The following is a 23,885-nucleotide window of genomic DNA, read 5'->3' as shown; positions in this document are numbered from 1 at the left end:
CTGACCACAGAGGGACTGCTGACCCAAGCATCTTAGGTACTGTCTTTATCCAAGTGCAGGCTGCATTTTAGAATTCCACGAAGACCACTTAAATTAAGATAGGAGCATTGGATAATCAGACCTGTAGTCTCTTGAGGTCACACTCTTGTCCTAAGGATGAGGCCAGGCACAATCTTTTCCATTTAATAAAAATTAGATTTGGTTCACAGGCTCCTGACACCCATGACAATCAACATAAAATGTAGAGCATTTTACTCCATTTGAAATCTAACAGATGCCAACACAGTCGTTAGCTGTCTGGATATGTGTAAATGTGACACTCCCCAGGGGTATCCAGGGTTGTGAGGCACCTTACCACTGTTGAAACAGATTTTTAATGGCCCACAGCTGGGAGGATTGTTACCCATACCAGTGAAAATTCAGAAATAATATGCTTAATGCATAGTCATTTATTTGAGAAAGAATCACACAAGCAGTAAAGGTTATATATTACACATCTCCCTAATAAGCCTCAATTCCCCAATCGTAAACCCTCAACTATGTTGGCGTTATATAGTATCCTGACTGGCAAACAAAGCAGGTATATCTAGGGTGACCAGATGTTAAGGGAAAAATATCAAGACCACCGCAGGGGGTTGGGGGCGTTTTTTGGGTTTTTTTTTTTTTTTACACTCACCCGTCCGGGAGTTCGGCGGCAATTCAGCGGAGAGCCCTTTAGTCGCGGATGGTCTTCGGCGGTATTTCAGTGGTGGGTAATAAACCTTGCCACCAAAGACAGAAGCACCCGCTGCTGAAGGACTCTCTGACAAATTGCTGCCGAAGACCAGGAAATAAAATATCGGGACAAATGGCATCCCGACCGTACTCTTTCGGGACACGGGACAAACTCCTCAAAATCGGGACAGTCCCGATTTTATCGGTCTGTCTGGTCACCCTAGGTATATCCATGAGTTCAGAGGGAGACCTTTCTTCTTCTCATCTCCCCACTTTCATGTACTTGGTCTGTCAAATGTCCCCCAAAGCAGGGTCTTGCTTATCCTGAGGCCTTCTGTCTTACAGTATCACAGGCCTCTTCAGATGTTAACTGGGGAACTAACTAACTAATTTACTTTGCTTAGCATTTATACCTTTTGGTCTCAAAGGAGTCACATGTCCCAGAAATATGCTCTGTGGGCATTTCATTACTGGTTTTCTCTAATTAATATTTTGGAAGGGGCTGCAAAACAGACACAGACCAAAGCTCAATCAATGTTTACCCTCTCATCAATCATTCACTTGAACTGTTAGCGTGATGGTATCCAGCGGTGTCATTTTGACCTGGGTCAGTTTGCACCAAGCCCACTGATTTCATGTTTTTTTTATTTTGTGAGTTGACCCCCAACTGGTATATTCCAAAGTTTTGATGTTGAAACATATATGCAAATTGAGCTATTATTAACCATTCAAGTGCAATTTCAGCACTTCCAGTACATTTCCCCACCATTTATTCAATGCTAAGAAAATCCTACTCCCAGAATCCTCTAGCAAATTCAGATATACCAAGCCATGCCAAACTCATGCTTACCACAGTCGTTCATATCAGCCACAGTAATTCACAATAATTTGGCACCATCCCAACAACCACCACCTGCCTTGAGCATGAAGGAGCCTTGTCAGTGGCGGTGTGGATCAGCTCTCTGAAACCATCAGCCTTTGGCAGCAAAGCACTGCCTGCCTGGCCACCACAGGCAATGCACTCTCTCTGTATGGGTAGCAACAGGCACACACCAGCCTCCAAATACTTGGAGCTTTCCCTGCAGTCTCCTGCCCCTTATCCACTGAACACTCTCAGAATTACCAGACTTGCTTGGTAAGCAAAGTCAGGATGAGCTCTACCCTGACATCTGGTGGTGAATTATGGGAAGTGTGAAAAGAATTTCAGGAAGTGTGAAATCTCAGATATTTGCATGGGCACGCCCAGCATAGCCCAAGGCAGCTTGGGATGGTTATTTTGACAGCTCTGGGATCCCCAATTTCTTTGTTATTGGGGCAGGAAGAATAAAGTGTTGTCACCCTGATTATGTGAATGAGGAACTATGAGACTGCTTTATGACAGAAATGACTCAACCTCAAATAAGTAGTACTTGCCAGTCAAGGGACATGGGTTCCAAAACCCAGTGAATTGAGAGAGGTTGGTGACTGGTGTGTGTACCTGATGGTATGGGCCTCTTTTGAGGGCCTGGAACACCAATTGCACATCCTCCTCTCTTCACTGTAAAAGAGTAGAGCTAATTTTGATTCCATTAGAAGTCCATCTAGAGACTGCTGAGCTGAATTCATGTTGGGCCAATGGTGCATGAGTACCAGGGCTCCCCTACTAAGAGCTGAAATCACTGAAAGAGCTGAGCTGAGATCACTGAGTGCTGTGTTAACTAGTGGGGGAGCCTGAAGACCTATCATTAAGCAGCTGGCAGAGCGGAGCAGCTTGCAGCAGGTTGGAGCAGCCAATGCAACAGTGAGTGGAGTGAAGTGGTTTGCAGGGATGGCTGGAGGAGCGGCACAGCTGGTGTAGTGGAGCTGGTCGTGGTGAAGGCTGCAGCAGAACTCCACGGAGTGGTGGAGCAGTTGGCCGTGGCCCATGTAAGGTGCCCCTTAACACCTTATGTGGACTCCCCCCCATTTCCACCCAGGCTGGGGGGTAAAACTCTGCAGATAAACTTTTGGATTCTGGGGTGACCAGAGACTTTCGGGTTGTTGGACTTTGGGGTGATTGGGCTGAAGACCCTAAGGGGGAAAGGACATTGCCAAAAGTACTTGAGGGGGGGGGTTTGCTTATGGTTTGTGTTATAATCCTGTTTGTGGTGTTTCTCCAATGGGATGCCACATTGTTTCCTTCCTTTATTAAAAGGATTTTGCTACACTCAGACTCCGTGCTTGCGAGAGGGGAAGTATTGCCTCCTAGAGGCTCCCAGGGGGATGTAGTATGTAAGTGTCCCAGGTCACTGGGTAGGGGCTCGAGCCGGTTGTGCATTGTGTTATTGAAACGGAACCCCTGGATACTGAACCCGGCCCTTGTTGCTGCCAACTCAGAGGGGCAGAAGGGTTACACTTGTTACTGAAGTTATTTGGGTATGCAGGCACCAGTGAAGAACACTGAGACTGTAAAACCTTGATAGACAGAGGGCAGATTTCCCATATCTGACCATCAGTTGTGGGAAATCTGCCTTCTGTCTATCAAGGTGTTATAGTCTCAGTGTTCTGATGGTCAGATTATGGTTTTGGTTAGTTCCTCAAAACATCCAGGAGCTAATTTCCTTTGAATAATGGGAAAACTGGATGAAGCCACTGATTTTCTTTGATGAGAAGGAAGTGTGGAGTTGGATGTCCTTTATGTAGTGCTGACATTAGGGTCCGTTGTGTCTCAATCTCTGTAGGAGTATTTCATGTAAATTGAACAGGATGCGGGATAGGATTGAAGCAAAGTGTTATGGAGAAGCAATACTTAAAAATGCAAGTAAACTGTGTGAAATAAAACATTGCTGAAAAAGTGAGCAATGAGGGCCTGACTTTTCTGTAAGGCCCAAATCTGTCTTGGCCCTTATTCGATAGGTGAGTGTCATCAAAATAGCCATGCTCTCCGGATGGAATTACTTATTACTGAATGCCCCAACAAATGATCAATAGTCTTAATCAAAATCTTGGCTGCTGTGATGTCTATCTTCATTTGGTTTACCTTGCTGGGTTTGGGGAGGAGGAACTGGTCAATGGCAATGGGCATTGAACAGAAGGCAGCTGGCAATATTCAAATCAAAGAGAGATGATATCAAACAGGTGCCAAGAAATGGGTCTGGAGAGCAGACTTGGCTGTTTTCATCTGGCAAAGCTATTGGGATCTTTTGGGTGGGGCTGCTGTTGCTTTATAGCCAACTAATCAACACCCCCAGGTCAATGGGACTCTTGTGGGCTGGGTCCATGTGAAATGTGCACAGAGGAAGTGATCGAACTGATTTTAATTGAAGGATATATGCAGCTATGGAATCCTCAGAGCTTTTGAATCAAGTGGAGTGGACTGGGACCTCCCTGGGAAGTGCTTTTTCAATATGTGCGATTTTAAAAACTTCCTGCTGCTCCAAGGGACAGGGCAAGTTGAGAGACAAACTTGATCTCAGCCACTTAGAAGCCTCAGGTTTCAGGCTCACAAATTATAAATAAGGCCTTTCTAAAATGATATATTGGGGTGACCAATGGTTTGTATTTGGCCTCAGCCCAGAAGCATTTTTTGTATGTTAATACATTTTTGAACATACAAAGAGCTAGAAGAGGTTGAAGCTTCCTCTGGAAAGTCAGCCCTTAAGTTTTGAGAAATCAATTTCCCCTCACTCTCCAGTAATAATTCAAATACATTTTAAATTCAGCACCCCCTTCTAAACAAAGCTTTTTTCTATCTTAATTAAAAAGGGTCAGACTCTGCCCTCTATTATGCAGGTTAAAATCCAGGCTAATTCTATTGACTGCAATGGCATTACTCAGAATTGGCTCTGGTACAACTGAGAACAGAATTTGGCCCAATGTCTTCAAACTAGTCATCTTCAATGTTTTTTGACTTGTGTAACAACTTAAATATGATCAAACAGATTTTGCTTTTAATCTGTGAAAGAAAATGTGTGCTTGACCTGTAAAGCATGATATGCCAAATTTGATCATGAAACAAATGTTGATGGTCAAGTTTTAATCCCCTGAAAATAGGAGTTGAAATGGGAAATGCTGACACAATATCCTAACTATGGCTGTGGAAATGGCACTGATATAATATCTAAGATAAATGGATACAGCAAAAAAAAGTACTGAGGTTTGTATTTCCTTAAACCATGTGTTTAAGACTACTGTGTATGGGGAGAAAAAGAAAGACGTAGGAATCTACAGCATGTGGTGGAAAAGTCTTTGCTGACATTTGCAGAGTATTATGTTGTGCCAGCATTGTTGTAAGTATCTGAGAGTGAGAACATTGCAAAGTAATGAACTCTGGAGCACTGTGAAAAAAAGATTACGTATGTGTGTGCACATAAAAATGTGTGCATGACTAAATATAGCTATACTATATATATAAAGATGTGATTTATATAATTTACAGAATATGTGATTTTATATAATTAACAATGCTGTACAGGGGACTATTTCCTCCGACTCCCCCCCGTATACTTTTCAGAAGCAGATTGAAGTGATGTTTTTGATAGACAGATGATGCTGATGGAATGCTGACTGTGCATATCTTCCACAGTGGGAACAAGTAACAGCTGATAAATGTCAAAAGAAGTGACTTCTAATGTGTGTTGTTTTTTAAAAATACTTTATTAAAATATAAAATCTTTTTATATTGCTAATGGATCTTTAAAACAATGAATAGCTTTAAGGAGACATCTTTAAAATATGTTCAAATTATGTCTACAAAACATATGAATCATTGCTGTTCTGTAGCACAATTAATTTTCATTGCTATATTTGTGACCTACTTAGGCAACCTACAAACGCTAATCTTGCTGGATAATTAAAGGAATGTAAGTATCATTTGTCCGGTCCCTGATAATTTATTTTAGATATCCAGCAAGCTCTCTACAGTAAACTTGCAGATAAAAAATCCTCATTTATGAACAGACTTCTATTATCGTATACCACTAATGATTCTTAATATTTTATTCCATTTTTTTCCTTTGGAAAAGAACAAGTTGTATTTAATATGACCGTGAGATATTTCCACCCGTAAATTATTTTATTTTCATAAATGTGGCGTTCAGATTTCAACAAGACTTGGATGCGTAGTACAAAAGTAACACATTTATTACAGTCTTATTGATAATTAGCCTGAGATAAAATAAACCAAGTTTCCTCTGAATGGCACTGCCTCTTAGCCTCTAGGCAGCACCTGTGTGTTTCAGGAAGCATAGACTTATAGGGATCTTCCCTTGCATGATCTGCTGCTCTTTGGTAGAGAAAGCCTGACAGAAATGGTAGGACTCTAGGGAGATGAGATCATTATCTAGTGTCCATCTAGGAGACAAAGAGGAGGAATTCTTTAGGCTTGGGGAAGACAGAGAGGCTGCTGGAATGAGAAGCTGCACCATCTCCAGGGCCACAGGCCTCATTCAACCCAGATTTGACTGCTGACACTGCAGCCCAGAAAGAATAGCCCTTCGTAAGCTTTTGCATGGGCTGCAGCCAAACCAGTGGCAAGAAAAGGCAAATTCCCTTGCTGCTAGGCCTCAGTGGGTGTGCTGTGGGCTCAGACATTGTATGGTGGGGAGGGTGTTGCTGAAGTTTGTTTATCTCACTTGCTGTATCTAGAGTTTAGCCTCAAATTCCGAATGTGCCACCTTGCGGGTTACCATTTGGTAATCTGAGAATCCCAGTCTACCCAGAGTAGGGTGGCCAGATGTCTGGTTTTTGACCAGAATGCCTGGTCAAAAAGGGACCCTGGTGGCTCCAGTCAGCACCACTAACCAGCCCGTTAAAAGTCCAATCAGCGGGGCTAAGGCAGGCTCCCTGCCTGCTGTGGCTCCTGGAAGCAGCAGCATGTCCCTCCTCCTGCTCCTATGCACAGGGGCAGCCAGAGGGCTCTGTAAGCTGCTCCAGGCCCCAATAGGAGCTGCGGGGGCAGTGCCTGCAGACAGGGCAGTGTGCAGAATTGCCTGGCCATGCCTCTGTGGAGGAGGGACATGCTGCTGCTTCTAGGAGCTGCTTGAGGTAAACACCGCTTGGAGCCAGCAACGCCCTGCCCCAGCTCTGATCCCCCTCCCACCCTCTGAACCCCTAGGTACCAGCCTGGAGCTGGTACGCTCTTGCACCCCAAACCTCTCATCCCCAGCCCCACCCTAGAGCCTGCATCCCCAGCCGGAGTCCTCAACCCCTCACTTCCCCCCTGCCCCAGCCCTGATCCCCATCCCGGCCTCTGAACCATTTGGTACCAGTCTGGAGCACCCCTCCTGCACCCCAAATCCCTCATCACTGGCCCCATGCCAGAGCCTGCACCCCCAGTCGGAGCCCTCACCCCCCCACACCCCAATACCCTGCCCCCAGCTAGGAGCCTCCCGCACCATGAATCCATCATCCCTGGCCCCACCCTGGAGCCTGCACCCCCAGCCAGAGCCCTCACCCTCTCCTGCACCCCAATCCACTGAGCCAGCTGGTGAAAATGTGTGAATGAGTGAGGGTGGAGAGAGCAAGTGACAGAGGGATGGGGGAGGGAAAGATTGGGGGTGAGGCCTCGGAGAAGGAGCAGGGCCTTAGAGGAGGGGTGGGGCAAGGGTGTTTGGTTTTGTGCAAGTAGAAAGCTGGCAACCCTAACCCAAAGAGGTACCACAGTTGCCTTTGTTTTGGCTAGGTATCCATTTTTTCCAGGTGGTGGTGCCCCTGGGACTAATTTAAAATAGAACCCTGAGCCCATTGATATACAGGCTGCAGCTTATCCCCTAGGAACCCAATATCTCAGGAGTAATGGTCACTGCAATGGTATTCATTTGAAACAACGTGGAATTTTAGGTGATAAGTAAAATCTCTGGCACAAACTCATCTACTAACCTTCCTCAAGAACTGTTCATTCCACTCACACCACTCACTTGCAGCCGACTGCAGTCTTCTGGCCCCAGAAAATATAAAAATTGTTTAAAATGGCACAAAGTTTAATAATGGGATTGGTTTATTGCCTTTCTTGATAACTTCTGCTGTACTCCTCTTCATTCCTTAAGTGCTATATGTGAGTGAAAGCAAGGAAAATAATCTTCCCCATGATGTGCGTCAGTGAATGACAGAAGAGTGGTTCTACCTGTGTGAAGTGTTTTGCATCTTACTAAATGCTACCAAAATTCATGGCCACGAAAAATGTGTCATGGATCGTGAAATATGGTCTCCTCCTATAAAATCTGGTCTTTTGTCCTTTACCCTATATTAAACAGATTTCATGGAGGAGACCAGCATTTCTCAAATCGGGGGTCCTGACCTAAAAGGGAGTTGCAGGAACGTTGCAAGATTATTTTAGGGAGTTCTGGTATTGCCACCCTTACTTCTGCACTGCCTTCAGAGCTGGACGACCGCAGAGTGATGGCTGTTGGCCTGGCGCCCAGCCCTGAAGGCGGGACCCCACCAGCAACAGCACAAAAGTAAGGGTGGTGATACCATACCATGCCACCCTTACTTCTGCAGTGCTACCTTCAGAGCTGGGCAGCCAGAGAGTGGTGACTGCTGACCGAGGGCCCAGCTCTGCAGGCTGCAGCACAGAAGTAAGGGTGGCAATACCATACTATGCCATCCTTACTTGTGTGCTGCTGCTAGCAGTGGTTCTGCCTTCAGAGCTGGGCTCCTGGCCAGCAGCTGTCGCTCTCCAGCTGCCCAGCTCTGAAGGCAACAGTGCAGAAGTAAGAATAGCAATACCGCAACCCCTCCCCCAACACACACAATAACCTTGCGACCCCTCGCCACACACACAACTGTTTTGGGGTCAGGACCCCTACAATTACAATGCTGACATTTCAGGTTTAAATAGCTGAAATCATGAAATCTACTATTTTTAAAATTCTATGACTGTGAAATTGACCAAAATGGACCATGAATTTGGTAGAGCCCTAACTATGGATCTATGGTAACTTTTTTTCAGTAACTTTCAAGATAAATGTTAGGTGATAGCTGCTGTAGGTGAGAGTAGGGTTGGGACAGCAAGGTCTGAGGATTATTTTATGCCCTAGGTTACTCTGGAGTAAGCCTATTCTTGAAGAATTCTGCCTAGCTTTCTAGGCATTTAGTAATTTTGATCGGTTTTATTTTGCAATGTGGTTCTCACTGGCATGGAAGTTAAGTTGTGCACATTTTGTTCAGTTTGCAGACTGATCGACACTTTCCCTCTGGCTTCCAGTATTCAGGCTAGAGTGTCACTGCTGTTGTTGCCTCCATGAATCTCAGGGAAATTCAAATTTCATGAGATTTCCTATAACATACCATAGTCTGTTCACTCTCTTCCTCCTTCCCTTTAGCGCTGTCTGTGATCTTGGAACTCCATTGTGGTGCTGAGTCTGCATGTGAAATCAGAGACCACAGCTCAAGAAAGTCATATTCCTGTTTGGTTTTAGGCATTTATAAAGTCTCACAGTCCCCACTAGACACTAGCACAAGGTATATTTTCTGAATCTACCCCTTTAGCCACATCATCAGCTTAATCAATCCTCCTTGCTCTGCACTAGCTTTTGCTGAGTAATCACATAAGCCTATTGCTGTACTCCCTGCCCTTCCTTCCCCAGATCCATCCTGCTGTTTTGTTACCCCCTTTGTTTTGTTAGGTGAAATTAGATTGTGAACTCTTCAGGGCAAGGACCTGTCATCTTATTTGTACTGCAAGGTGCCTAGTAATTTTGGAGAGCTGTAATATAATAACTAATGATAAACAGAGCATGGAACTGATCGCATGATTCATTGTTAATTAATTTAAGTGGCCAGGACCTCAGCTTTATATCTCATCTGAAAGATTGCATTTGCAGTAGCACAGTGCCCCATGACACCAGCCTGGAGCTACATAAACACAGACCCAGAGGACAGCATGAATCACTAATACCTGTGCTGCAGAGGGTGAGTTGTCTGGGGGGCCTCCCATCCAAGTATTATATGACTAGAGGGTTGCACACTTTGTAGCCTCTGTAGGCTGAGCTCATTATCAGAGGCTACGTGTGTCCTTCCGTTCTCCCCATACAAGTTCTATTTGTGCCATCCTCCCATGCTCCTCTATTTCAGGGATTCCCTGCCTGACCTTACCACAACCTTCCTCATGCCAGGAGATCTGTGCCATCCCACTGGCCAATGCCAGAAGCTCCATGTCCCCAATGCCCCCTGTCCTCATACAGTGTCTCCCATTCTCACCCCTTGCCAAAGGTTCTGAGCCTCCCATTTTCCCACACCAGGGATTCAGTGTGCCGTTCCCCCTTCTCTCCTCCATGCAAAGAGCTCGGTGTACCCTCCCACACACACATTCTTCCCTTCTCCCATTCCAAGATCTTGGTGTACCCCCCATCCTCTCATCCTTCCATGTCATGGTCTCTGTGTCTCCCCCAGTTGCACCTTCCCACTAATGCTAGGGTCTCTGTGTCCCCCTTTCTTTCCTCTGCCACATGCCAGGAGCTCTGTGTGTTCCCCATGTCCCTCTCACGCATACCATTGTCCCCCTTTCTCCTCCCTCCATGCTGGGAATTCTGTATGCATTTCCCTACTCCCTATTCCCTCCACCATTGTTATTTCTTTTTTTTCCGTCTGGGAGATAAATCATTCAGAGTGTCTTCAGTTTTACACTGTACTGGGGGGATGGGTAGAGCTGAGATCGGAGAAGTATTACGCTAGCAGGTGTTGATGGCTGCCATGAACTGGTTCTATAGACATAATTACAGAGTTGAGTGAAGCTGTTGGCTCTGTTAACAAGATGTTAGGCGATTCCTGTGTCCCCCATGCCTCTTCCAGTTTCTAATTTTCAGAATCAATAGAGTTCTGCCCATCGATGTCTAAAACATTTGCTGAATTTTTGGTATTGTTTTGATGCAGTATTCAAAAGTTATCACATTGAAGATAGACAGACACAGAGAAATGCCACCCAGTTGGGCGCAAGACCTCGCTTCAATTGACAATTAGTTCCATTGCCACTTCTTGTTCTTCTGGAAAAATTATGCTTGCAAAAATAGAGACTTCTTTGAAAATCAGGTCCATAATATACATTTATTTCAAAGAAATAGTTTATCTACCTGGTGGATTAAGTCTAAATTCATTCCCAGAACTGAGTTCTTGGTACTGTGACAAATACTGCAGCCACATGCAGTATCTTTGAGGACTATTGTCTTAACTTTCTGAATAAATGTATCTTTGTGGACCTGTATTCTACCCCCTGGGGGACAGTAACTGCATCCCCTCCAGGAACTAAAAATGTGGGGAGGGGGAGTAATATTCTGTTTTGTAATTGCTGTTTGGTTAGTATAACCACTAGCTTACACTATTCATAGTTACTGGAGAGAAAGCAAAGCGCAGGTGCTCAACTTTAGTGAATTGCATGGGAGCTGCAGGTCTTTGTCAGATGGGAGAAGGATACAGCTCCCTGCCTTTAAGGGGCATCTGTCACGTTTTGGGTTGCAATCTAGACCAGTGAGGGGTAGTCACCACCTGCCCTGTAACCTTGGATGCCTCACAATGCTTTGCCGCTCTAGCTCCCAACATGGGCTGCTTACAACCAGCCTACAAGCAAGCAGGGCATACCCTAATTGTCTGTGTGCTAGACAGTCCTGGTTCAGCAATTCTGATCCCAGCAGCATGTCTACAGCCCCACTCTGGCTTCTACTAGCCATGGTTACTACTTGCACGGTGACTCCAACATGTTCCCAGTCCAGATTTTCCCCGAACCATGTGCTCTGCAATGTACAGTCTTCTCCTAGACAGCTCAGAGAAATAATATGGTTTGTTTACACCTTTAAGGAGATAAAACACAGCAGTTTCCTACATTAACTAGAGCTGACATTTGATTTAGTACAAATGCAGCACTGTTGCTCTAGATTAATGGTAAAAACAAGTTTATTAACAAAAAAGATAGGATTTTAAGTGAGTTCAAATATAAGAGATAAAGTTAGAAAGGGTTACAAGCAAATAAAAGTGAAAACATGCACCTAAAAGTCTAACACTTAATCTAGCAAGTTTTGATTCAAGGCTTTGTTCAAGACGGCCTTTCTCACCCACAGTCTTCCAGCAAAATGGTGACCAGCCCTTTTGTGGATCAGGATCTCTTCCAGAGGCCCAAAGGTGCTAGCACCCCTGTCTTCTTAGGTGAAAGAGAGAACTTGGGGTTTTCTGCCCCGTTCTTGTATAGTCCAGTGAACCTTTGACATGGATTCTTCTGAAGGTTACACCTCAAAGTGTATTCAATCAATGAGGAAGGCGACATGGAATCTGGTGGTGAAGGAGGCTCCATGTTCTTTCTCCCCACACTTGTGTTTAACTGAAATGCAAACTGTCTTGTTCCCTGCCATCTCCTTCCCGTGCTGTGTTGAGGACCCTGTTTACTACTTATAAGTAAATTAAGATAAACACACATTCCTTTGTTTAGGATAGACCCATTTAACAACTTCTGCTTAGGCAGAACTGTCTGTTTTTGAACATCTGCTATAACATCATATAGTGGGAAATCATAGTTTTACATATAATATTGCTATATACTTATCACCATATAATTGACTAGTGAGTTATTAGTTTTCAAGTAATACCTCAGAAAACATATTTTGAACTAAAATAATTACAATAGTGTGTGGGGTGTTGTCATAGTATCTTTCCCCAATCTGAATCTTAGAGTCCAAAAGTTGGGGTACCAGCATGAATTCCTCTAAGCTTAATTACCTGCTTAGATCTGATAAGCTGCCACCAATCAGGAATTCCAGTGCCAAATACACTCTGGTCCCCCCAAAACCTTCCCTGGGGACCCCCAAGACCCAGACCCCCTGGATCTTAACACAAGGAAAGTAAACTCTTTCCTTCACCAGTGCCTTTCCTAGGCTTCCCTCCCTGGGTTACCCTGGAAGATTACTGTGATTCAAACTCCTTGAATCTTAAAACAGGGAGGAATATCCCTTCCCCCCCCACTTCTCCCTTACCCAGAGGCAATACAGATTCAAGCTCCGTGAATCTAAAATAAAGGGATTCCACCCTTCTCCCCTCCCTTCCCTGTTAAGTACAGACTCAATTCCCTGGAGCCTCAACAAGGGGAAAAAATCAGACAGGTCTTAAAAGTGAAACTTTTTAATAAAAAAAAGAAAGAAAAAGGTAAAAGTTATCTCTGCAATTTAGATGGTAAAAGTTACAGGGTCTGTCAGCTTACAGAAACTGGAGAAAAAGCCTCCTCCAGCAGAAATACAATTTAAAATACTTCCAGCCAAATACACATTTGCAAATACAGAAAAACAATCAAAAGACTATAACCGCCTTTCTTACTAAAATACTCACTATTCTGAATATATAAGAGACTGTAGCAGGGAGCTTGGCAAGAAATCTGGTTGCACGTCTAGTCCCTTCCAGGACCCAGAGAGAACAAAGCCAAACCCAAAAAACACAAACAAAGGCTTCCCTCCACCAAGATTTGAAAGTATCTTGTCTCCTGATTGGTCCTCTGGTCAGGTGTTTGGTTCCGTTTGTTAACCCTTTACAGGTAAGAGAGACATTAACCCTTAACTATCTGTTTATGACAGGTGTGAATACAGGAGTGGTTTGGGTAACAGTGTTCAGGAGTGGGCCACGAGGTTGGGAGAGGTCAGAGAAGCAGCTACCCTCAAACTGAGGTATGATTATGACTTTATTTACTTTTTGGTTTCAACCGTGTGCATATGTATATTTATTTGTCTTTCAGCTCTTTGCAGTTTAACAGGTACATAGAACCTCAGAGTTATGAACATCTCAGGAATGGAGATTGATTGTAACTCTGAAATGTTCATAACTCTGAACAAAACATTATGGGTCTTTCAAAAGTTTACAGCTGAACATTGACTTAATACAGCTTTGAAACTTTACTATGCAGAAGAAAAATGCTGCTTTTAACTAACTAAATTTAAATGAAACAAGCACAGAAACAGTTTCCTTACCTTGTCAAATCTTTTTTTTAAATTTTCCCTTTATTTATTTTTTGTAGTTTACATTTAACACAGTACTGCACTGTATTTGCTTTGTGTGTGTCTATCTCTCTGCAGCTGCCTGATTGCATACGTCCGGTTCCAAATGGGTATGTGGTTGATCAGTGAGTTTGTGACTCTGCTGTTCGTAACTGAGGTTCTACTGTACTCGGCACTCCTCGGTCCTTTGGATGTTGTTAAAGGTAAAAATGTAGCCACACAAATGGCAAGGAGAGATGTTTCACATATGGCCATGGAAAGTAGTTTCCTTTCTTTTACAACAATGTGTAAGAAAGCCATGTAGCTTTAGTGTGGAATCATACGTAGACACTCCCACTGTGGCAATATCTCTCAAATATCCTTCATTTCAAGGGATGTCCCTCATTTTACTCCAAAAGTTGCCTATATGCCGCACAAATCTGATGCCCTCTCACTTGTATTGTTGAAAATTATTTACGTTAGAAATAAAGAAGCATGGAAATGAGAATGTAGCAAGCATTTAATGGAATGAATCCCACAGCATTTTAAGTTGTCTGCATGAATAAATATTTGTGTCCCTCATTTTGGGTCTTTGTTACACAGTATGCTCCACATTTGGACCTCTTCAGCTTCAGAAATGGGGCAATAGCTGTAACACTGGCCTCCCACAACTGTGAAGTTACACCAGAAAAATGAAACTTGTACCAGATTAGTGGAATCCCTTTTAATTCACTGGAAATGAATTAAACTAATTCAGAATAAGGCACTCCTATTCTAGAATCAGAGCCCACACATGAAGTTGATCGGGAATAGTTAATCTGCTTTAAATTCTTGCCTTACTTTTTTATGGATTAACTGTCATGCACGGACAAGCCCTAAGAACAGGAGGCTTGTAAGCACAAGAGGCAGACCTGTCATAGCTGTTGGATCAGTCTAGATTGTGGAACTCACTCCCACAAGAAACAGGAATGATTAAATGCAAAACTAATTTCTCCGACTCAGCTTTCCCTCAATTGCTTCACACCCGCAAAACAAATTTAAAAGCTAATAAAGCCATTTCTCCTATTTGTTTAAGATGACAGCTATTAAGTCTATTTTTAAATACCGAATGCCTTTTTTCACCATGCCAGCTGTAATTTGAGAAATGCAAAGAAGTTGCATATAGAGCTGACTGTATCTACACAGAAATTAGACTTTTATTATAACTGAGTCACAGTCTCTTGCTATATCTTGCCCATTAAATTGTGCAAATACAAAATGATGTGCACATCCTTTATTTCATCTGTAAATATATTCACACATTAAAGCTGTGTGGAAATAATGCTGAAATTATGTGTATGGGGAACAATACAAAACAGGAAAAACAAGGTTAAGGGTGAAGCATGCCATGGCCTTCAATATCCAAACACAACAGGGGGCATTAAGACAGTTATTAATGTAGTGCCTTGCTGTGCTTTGTTATAGAAAACATATGGTGAATTTCACCTTTGATCTTGATTTTTTTTCTTAATTATAATTAGAGAGTCCAGACACTGGTGAAAGAGAAATGGCAATGTTGAGTGTATTGTGTGCTTTGCTATGTGCATTTTTTTTCTGTTGGATATCCAGAATCCAGATGTGCTTTCAATGTGTAAACAACTAGCACCTGGCCCATGCCATTCTGAAGAAGACAACATTGGTGTGTTCTTTAGGGTTCTGAATGTGATGAAGGCATCTGAAACTAGTCTATGAGAAAGATGATTCCTTATTAAAGTTAACACCCAGCCTGTTCCAGCATGTCTAAGTAGGAGGGGGAGCTGCTAAAAAGCAAAAATGAAACCAGAGAGAGAGCTGAGTTGCAGACTAGCATTGAGAGACATGATCTTCGCAAATATGGGCTTTGGAAGCTGTCCAAAGTCGAGGCTTTCAGTGCAATTGAGTAATATGCATGATCAGTGAGTGCTGTGTGTAGGGAGGATGAGGAGGTTGGATGAGTTAATTTAAACACTGTTCCTTTGGATAAACGTGTCTATCTCCACTTGCCCCACACAACATCTTCTCCCCAAAATCACACTGATTCCAATTTTGCTTCCCTTTCATTGTCTGTCCTACTCACCTCTATGCACGCTACCCAGGATCACTATTGGGGAAACGATTTTGTAAGTGACACTTCCAGGACCAAAAATGTGATCTTTCACCCACTTCAAAGAGATAGCAAGTAGTAGCTCTGAGGACACCTGGTCTGAGAAACACATGCATGGTGTGAGTGCAGCCTAACTGCCCCCAGGCAATCTTCCTTCTGCAGAAAAAGATAGTCCTGAGGCTTCTTGTATTTCCTCCTCCCTTGGGGAGAGAAGTGAAGTGCCTGCCTGACTTCCCCTTCACTGGAGTTAAGCTCCCTGGAGTTAATATCTGCCCCTTTGCTCCACTAGGTGGGATGAGAATCACAGGATGGGTTTGTAATGTGTAGGCGGCTGGCCAGGAATGAGTGGTGAGGGCTGTCAAGTGGTTGGGGTAACAGGCACCCTGTTAGGTGGATCTCATATACTCTTAAAAAAAAAAAAAAAAAAAAAGGTATGATTCTGATGCTATTCATTCTCCTCTATTCCTGCAAGATGTCTGCTCTCCTGGCAAAAATCCATGGGGTCCCAAACCCATTCCGCATTCAGACAAGCCAGATTTCACATATCTTGCATGACAGTCATGCATTTGGCAGCTCTGTGACACCTTCCTGCATCTCAAATAAAATTTCTCCTATTTTTGAGAGACCGAGACCCCACTTCCCATAAACACCTGGTATTCAGAGGAAAGTGCAATGGGTTGCGAGTCATAACATCCTGAATTCAGGGTTTTCTTCCATTGACTATTGTTGTATTTCATAACCTTTATTACTAAATTAGACCTTAAACCTCAGGTCTTTAATGGCATACTGAAATCTCATTCCCTTAGCCTTTCACAACAATAGCACCACTGGAATTTTGATAAATTGTGTTCTACTGCTGTCTCACAACTACTCGTGTGACCCACTGGCAAATTGTGTGTTGCGTAACAGCCCTGCTGACACCAATTATGCCTTTAGTTCAGCTGGTAGGCTTGTTTGTTGCTAATCTGAAAGTCCTGCTGACAACCCATATGGGAGGATAAAAGGTATGTGACTATGCAATTAAAAGTGAGCAAATAGATGTGAAAATGTGTGAATGAGTGAGGGTGGGGAGAGTGAGCAACAGAAGGGGGGGATGGAGAGAGTGGGGGTGGGGTCCTGGAGAAGGGGCAGGGCCTCAGAGGAAGGGCGGGGCCAGGGTATTTGGTTTTGTGCAAGTAGAAAGTTGGCAACCCTAACCCAGTCTATTGAAGATTACCTGGTCAGAGTCTAATCCTTATGTCCATCACCTGTGGCCTCATTCAAGGCTGTCTGCAAAGTTGCCCCATTTGCAAGCCATCATGACTATTGGCTCCCTTGCAACAAAAGGCTGCTTTCTTGCCTGGCTCTCAGCCCTAAGTCCCCAATGTTATGGCCTATGGGTCTTAAATCTGCTACCGCAGGGTTTAATAGGAGCAGCCGCTCTCCAACCCTCTATCTGGCAGTCTGCTGACCCTCGCCTACCTGGAACCCATGAAGCTCCTGGCCCTAGTTTGAGGCTCTGCCCCTGCGGTCCTTTTGTTGGAGTCCTGGAGCAGCTGATTGTCACACTGGCACTACTTAAGCCAGCAGCAGAAACAGGAAGTGGGATGAGTGTCTTGTGCTTCCTGCTCCAACTACCCTGACTTGATTTCCTCGCATCTGATTTGTGGTTCTGATCTCCAGTTTGTCTCCTAACTCTGAGCCTGTGGTATCCTGGTCTTAGGGTGACCAGACAGCAAATGTAAAACTTGGGATGGGGTAGGGGGGGTAATAGGAGTCTATATAAGATAAAGACCCAAAAGTTGGGACTGTCCCTATAAAATCAGGACATCTGGTCACACTATGTGGCCTGGCCTGACTGTGGTTCCTGACCCATGGTTCTGATCTCTAGTTTGTTTCCTGCTTCTGATCTTCCAGCATTCTGACTCCTGTTTTGTGACTGCAGACACTGGCTCTGACTACTAGGTCTGGTTGCCCACAACCGAGCCATGACCACTTGTTCAGACCACAGTTACTCCTAAGGAGCCAAGCCTGGTGCAAAAGGGATGGATCCACCAGCACCACTGCAGCCATTAGAAGTATCAGACTCACCTGAATGGGCCCTCCATCTCCAGGCAGATAATCAACCACTGCAGGCCTAAGTTGTTCAGCTGATCTTGAACAACCAGTGGCTGCAGGAACAAGTGAGGCAATTCAGCAGTGAGAATACTACACCGCGAACACTACATGCAGTGTCATGCCCCAAACAGGGGCCTGCAATATCCTTGTTCCAGGTTTGATGGGAACTGCTGGTGGTGCCGGGGCTTCATGAACCAATGCTGCCTTCTTTTTCTGATGTGTCCCCAAATCTATGCTGCTGACCAGGCTAAAGTGGCCCTGTTAATCAACCTGCTGACGGGAGATATGTTAGACCTGGCCTCCCGCTCGCTAGAAGGCCACAGCCTAGTGCTGTCAGCCTGGGATGCTTTTCTCCAATTGATGTCAATCATCTTTGATGACCAGCACCAAGTGCAAACAACTGAAGCTGCCTCTAGGGGACTTCAGCAGAAAAATAAGGCAGCATTGGTTCATGAAGCCCCGGCACCACCGGCAGTTCCCATCAAACCTGGAACAAGGATATTGCAGGCCCCTGTTTGGCCTTTCCAGTATGATTGCTGAAGAGCTCAGGAAAACAAGCTGACCCTGGCCTGATGGGGGGAACTGGCCTGGACCTTGTGGGAAAAGAACTTCCCTGTACCCTGTTCCTCACTGAAACACACCCTGAGCCCCTGCCACAAGCTTCTCATTTGCAAGTGTCTATCCAGCTGAACATCCCAGGGGACTCCTGACAGATTCCCCTCCAATGGGCCCTCATTGATTTAGGAGCAGTAGACAACTTCATGGATGCAGCTAGAGCTTGGGCCCTAAGGATTCCCCTGTTACACTAAGCCATACCTGACACAATCAAAACTACTGATGGCTGCCCATGGTCTTCAGGTCCAGTTGTGGAGGACCCTGTCCCACTGAAGGCCATTATTCAGTGACATAGAAAAATAATACAATTCAGTGTGATCCATTTCCCACATTTTCCTCTGATCCTTGGCATCTCCTATCTGACCCTTCGTGACCCACCACATTCACTGGCGAGAACAAAAAGTCATTACCTTCCCATCAGAACTCTGACAACAGCATGGCCAGGGACCAGCAAACATTGCACCCAGACCTAAGAAGGCTTAAGTAGATTAGTTGCCAGCACTGAAGCACCTGTTGGGGAAACTATGGACCTTCCCCCCAAGTACCGTGACCACACTGACATCTTTGAGAAGAAGAATGCAGCAAACCTCCCCCAACACCAGGACTATGACTACCTCATGGAAGTTCAGCTAGGGGTGAAAATATTGTTTGGACAGAAATACAATGTTGGAGCCTGAACTGGTGGCATTGTGAGAATATCTCTAAGAGAATCTGACCATGGGGTTCATCTGCAAATCAACTGTACCAGCCTCTGCCTCTGTGTCAATTACTGAACCCTAGATCAGATAACAATCTGGAACTGTTTCCACTACCCCAATCCCCGAACTGTTTGATCATGTGGGGGCTAATTGCATATTCACACAACTGGATCTCTGAGGAGCTTACAATCTCATTTGTATCCGAGAGGGAAATGAATGGAAGACTGCCTTTCAGACCCACTATAGCCACTTTGAATATTTATGCCTTTGGGAGTGACTAATAACCCAGCAATATTCCAACATATTATTAATGATATGTTATGAGCGCTATTGGACCAATTCATTGTAATGTACTTAGACGATATATTGATCTTCTCAGATGGCCTGGACCAATACACCACTCACATCTGCACAGTCCTGGAGAGACTATGGCAACGTGGTTTCTACGCTAAACTAGAGAAGTGCACATTTGAACAGAGCTCAGCTGAGTTCCTGGGGTTCATTCTGTCCCCAGAAGGAATCAAGACAGATCTGCGCAAGGTCCAGGCTGTCCCCTACTGGGCAGCCCCTGCAATATGTGTGACCTTCAACACTTTTTAGGCTTCATGAACTTCTTCTGGAAGTTTGTTGTTGTTTTTTTTTTAAATTTTTTAAACAAACCACTCACGGCCCTACTCCAAAAAACTTCCATTAGTCTCCTGAGGCCCAACATGCATTTGAGCAATTGAAGCTTGCCTTTACCACTGCTCCAGTATTGGCCCACACCCACATGGCATAAGCTTTCATCATAGAAGTCAACACCTCTAGTATGCCAAAAAGGCCAATCCTCTCTCAAAGGCATGGACCTGAGAAAATACTGTATCCCATCACCTACTATTCAAGGAAGCTTACACCTGCTGAGTGAAACTATGATATCTTGGACAAAGAGCTCCTGGCAATTAAGACTGCCTTTGAAGAGTGGTGACAATACTTGGAAGGAGCCTGTCATCTGGTCCGAGTGCTTACAGACCACAAGAACCTGGAGTACCTGTGCAGGGCTAAGGCCCTGAACAAACTATTGCTCCAATGGGCCCTATTCTTCTCCTGGTTCACCTTCACTTTAACCTACCACCCTGGACCCAGGAACGGCAAGGCCAATGCCTTGTCCTGAAGATATAGCTTTGACTCATGAGACTCCAATCTGGAACCAGCCCATGTTCTCAAGTCCCATAACTTAGCAAGTGAGGCTCAGTTTAGGGTGACCCCCCTCAATCAGGACATGCTATGCACAGTTCTGCTGCTCTTTACTCATGCAATTTCATTGCCCCTGCATTTGAATACTAGAGTGACCCGTCACCCAAACCAGACAAAATTAATCATTTTGGCAAAGCAGCTCCATAAGCAGAGTAGGCATGTCTATGCAAACACCTCTGTTCCTGAAGTCTTTTCCCCCACTATGTCACTAGATGTCAGGGGAGAGCTCAATTCAGACCCTGCTTATGCTATGAACCTTACCTCACTGACTAGATCACACACAAAGTTATTGTATTACTGTGGTGGCATCCCAGGTTGGTTGCCCCCTGTGAATGAAGCAGATCGTGCATCCCTGTGCCAGAGTAGGTCCCCCCATTTGACCAATTAAGAGAGCAGGGCAGCACCTGGGGGCTATTAAACACCAGAGAGTGAGCTGGTAAATCAGGGCCAGCTGGGTCACTTGGGAGAGACCCAGTGAGTTAGAGAGCTGCTGAGGAGTCACCCCAGTGAGTCTGGGCAAACTATCTCAGTCAGGAAGGGCAAGTGAGAACTGTCAGAGACCTGGGGACTGGGGGAGTCTTCGATGGAAACAGAAGGCAGAGGAGCAGCAAGAGATGATTGCTGGCAGGTGTACCCAAGCCAGAGAGTCAGGGCCGGAGAACTGAAGGAAGGAAGGAGAAGCCTGCTTGCTGTGCTGGGGAGCTGAAGCCTGGAGCCAAGGGTCAGAGAGGGTTGAAAGCAGGCAAGCAATGGAGGACTTTACCTGCTGACATCTCCAGGACTGGAGACCTGAACCCAGAGGAACTGTGGGAAGGTCAGGGGGCAAGATGGCTGTTCCCCTGCAAGGATGTTTCCAACAGAGAGGCTGTGGGGGTTCCTCCTGGGAAGAGCAGGGTTGCACTCCAGTTGGAGAAGCTATGGTTGGGATGGCTTTCCTGCTACAAGGACAGGAAAGGATTGACAGAGTCTGTTTATGGCCAAGGGTGCTGGTGTATGGTATGTGGGGCATCAAAGTACCAGCTGTCTGGAGCTTACTGGCTGCTTCCAGGGGCATGAGAAATGGACTATATGTTTGGGACTTCTGTTATGGGCTATTTGAACTATGCTTGTTCAATGGACTAGAGGATAAGCTTTCATGGAGTTACTGGGGACTCTGAAAGAAGAAACTGAGGCAGATGTGCCTGTTGTACCATGGTCTGCTGCAAAGGGGTGCTCCAGGTTGGGTGGGCTGTTAGAATTTCCTGTATGCCTGTCTTCATCTAATTTGTATTCAGTATTGTCAGGCTCAACAAAATCATGAGATTAAAAAAAAAATCATGATTTTTAGGCCGAAGATTGTGCTTTGATTTTTGCTGCCTATCCCTGGTGTGTGTGATTGTAACAGTGTTGCCATTGCTCTCAAATTTACTAAGGTGATTTTGGCCTGCACTGTAGGAGCTCTCACATCCACATCTGCCCATCCCCATGCCCAGCAATTAATTCAGCTCTCCAGGACCCCTGAAGTGCTATGGGGGGAGCGGGGCAAGGCTCTGCCTGCTTTATACAGCAGCCCTGATTGGCTGCTCTTCCTCATGAGGCAGGGCAAGGGAGAAAGCAGTCAGTTGTTGGGGTTCTCCTCCGCTCCTGCCACAGGCAGAGCTGACATTCAGGAGAGGGCTAGAGCTAGCTGTAGCGCCACTCAAACTCATATGACTTGCAAAGACATCACAAGAGTCGGGAATACATAATTCCAGAGGTAGTGGATTGCTTATTATATGCCTATCATGCTTGAAATCAATGGGGTCTGGACAGGAAGGTGACACAATGGCTTCCCAGAGAGACACCCAAGTGCACACTTGAAAAACAATGGAATCATTCCAGACTCTAGCCTGAAGAGAGACAGCTCTCTTACTAGACTGGAAAAGCAGCAAAGAATCCTGTGCACCTTATAGACTAACAGAGTTTGGAGCATGAGCTTTCGTGGGTGAATACCTACTTCGTCAGATGCATGTAGTGGAAATTTCCAGGGGCAGGTATATATATATATGCAAGCAAGCTAGAGATCATGAGGTTAGTTCAATCAGGGAGGATGAGGCCCTGTTCTAGCAGTTGAGGTGTGAAAACCAAGGGAGGAAAAACTGGTTTTGTAGCTGGCAAGCCATTCACAGTCTTTGTTTAATCCTGAGCTGATGGTGTCAAATTTGCAGATAAACTGAAGCTCAGCAGTTTCTCTTTGAAGTCTGGTCCTGAAGTTTTTTTGCTGCAGAATGGCCACCTTAAGGTCTGCTATAGTGTGGCCAGGGAGGTTGAAGTGTTCTCCTACAGGTTTCTGTATATTGCCATTCCTAATATCTGATTTGTGTCCATTTATCCTTTTCCGCAGAGACTGTCCAGTTTGGCCGATGTACATAGCAGAGGGGCATTGCTGGCATATGATGGTGAATATTACATTGGTGGACGTGCAGGTGAATGAACCAGTGATGGTGTGGCTGATCTGGTTAGGTCCTGTGATGGTGTCGCTGGTGTAGATATGTGGGCAGAGTTGGCATTGAGGTTTGTTGCATGGATTGGTTCCTGAGCTAGAGTTCCTATGGTGCGATGTGCAGTTACTGGTGAGAATGTGTTTCAGGTTGGCAGGTTGTCTGTGGGTGAGGACTGGCCTGCCACCCAAGGCCTGTGAAAGTGTGGGATCATTGTCCAGGATGGGATGTAGATTCCTGATGATGCATTGGAGGGGTTTTAGCTGGGGACTGTATGTGATGGCCAGTGGAGTCCTGTTGGTTTCTTTCTTGGGTTTGTCTTGCAGTAGGAGGCTTCTGGGTACATGTCTGGCTCTGTTGATCTGTTTCCTTATTTCCTTGTGCGGGTATTGTAGTTTTGAGAATGCTTGGTGGAGATTTTGTAGGTGTTGGTTTCTGTCTGAGGAGTTAGAGGAGATGCGGTTGTACCTCAGTGCTTGGCTGTAGATGATGGATCGTGTGATGTGCCCGGGATGGAATCTGGAGGCATGAAGGTAGGCATAGCGGTCGGTAGGTTTTCGGTATAGGGTGCTATTAATGTGACCATCACTTATTTGCACCGTGGTGTCTAGGAAGTGGACCTCCCATGTAGATTGGTCCAAGCTGGGGTTGATGGTGGGGTGGAAGCCGTTGAAATCGTGGAATTTTTCCAGAGACTCATTCCCATGGGTCCAGATGATGAAGATGTATCTACACCAGCGACACCATCACAGGACCTAACCAGATCAGCCACACCATCATCAGTTCATTCACTTGCACGTCCACCAATGTAATATACACCATCATATGCCAGCAATGCCCATCTGCTATGTACAGCAGCCAAACTGGACAGTCTCTATGGAAAAGGATAAATGGACACAAATCAGATATTAGGAATGACAATATACAGAAACCTGTAGGAGAACACTTCAGCTTCCCTGGCCACACTATAGCAGACCTTAAGGTGGCCATCCTGCAGCAAAAAAAACTTCAGGACCAGACTTCAAAGCGAAACTGCTGAGCTTCA

The sequence above is a fragment of the Gopherus evgoodei genome, chromosome 5 (genome assembly GCF_007399415.2).
Source record: "Gopherus evgoodei ecotype Sinaloan lineage chromosome 5, rGopEvg1_v1.p, whole genome shotgun sequence".
NCBI classification, from domain to species: Eukaryota; Metazoa; Chordata; order Testudines; family Testudinidae; genus Gopherus; species Gopherus evgoodei.
This window is presented reverse-complemented; position numbering follows the sequence as displayed.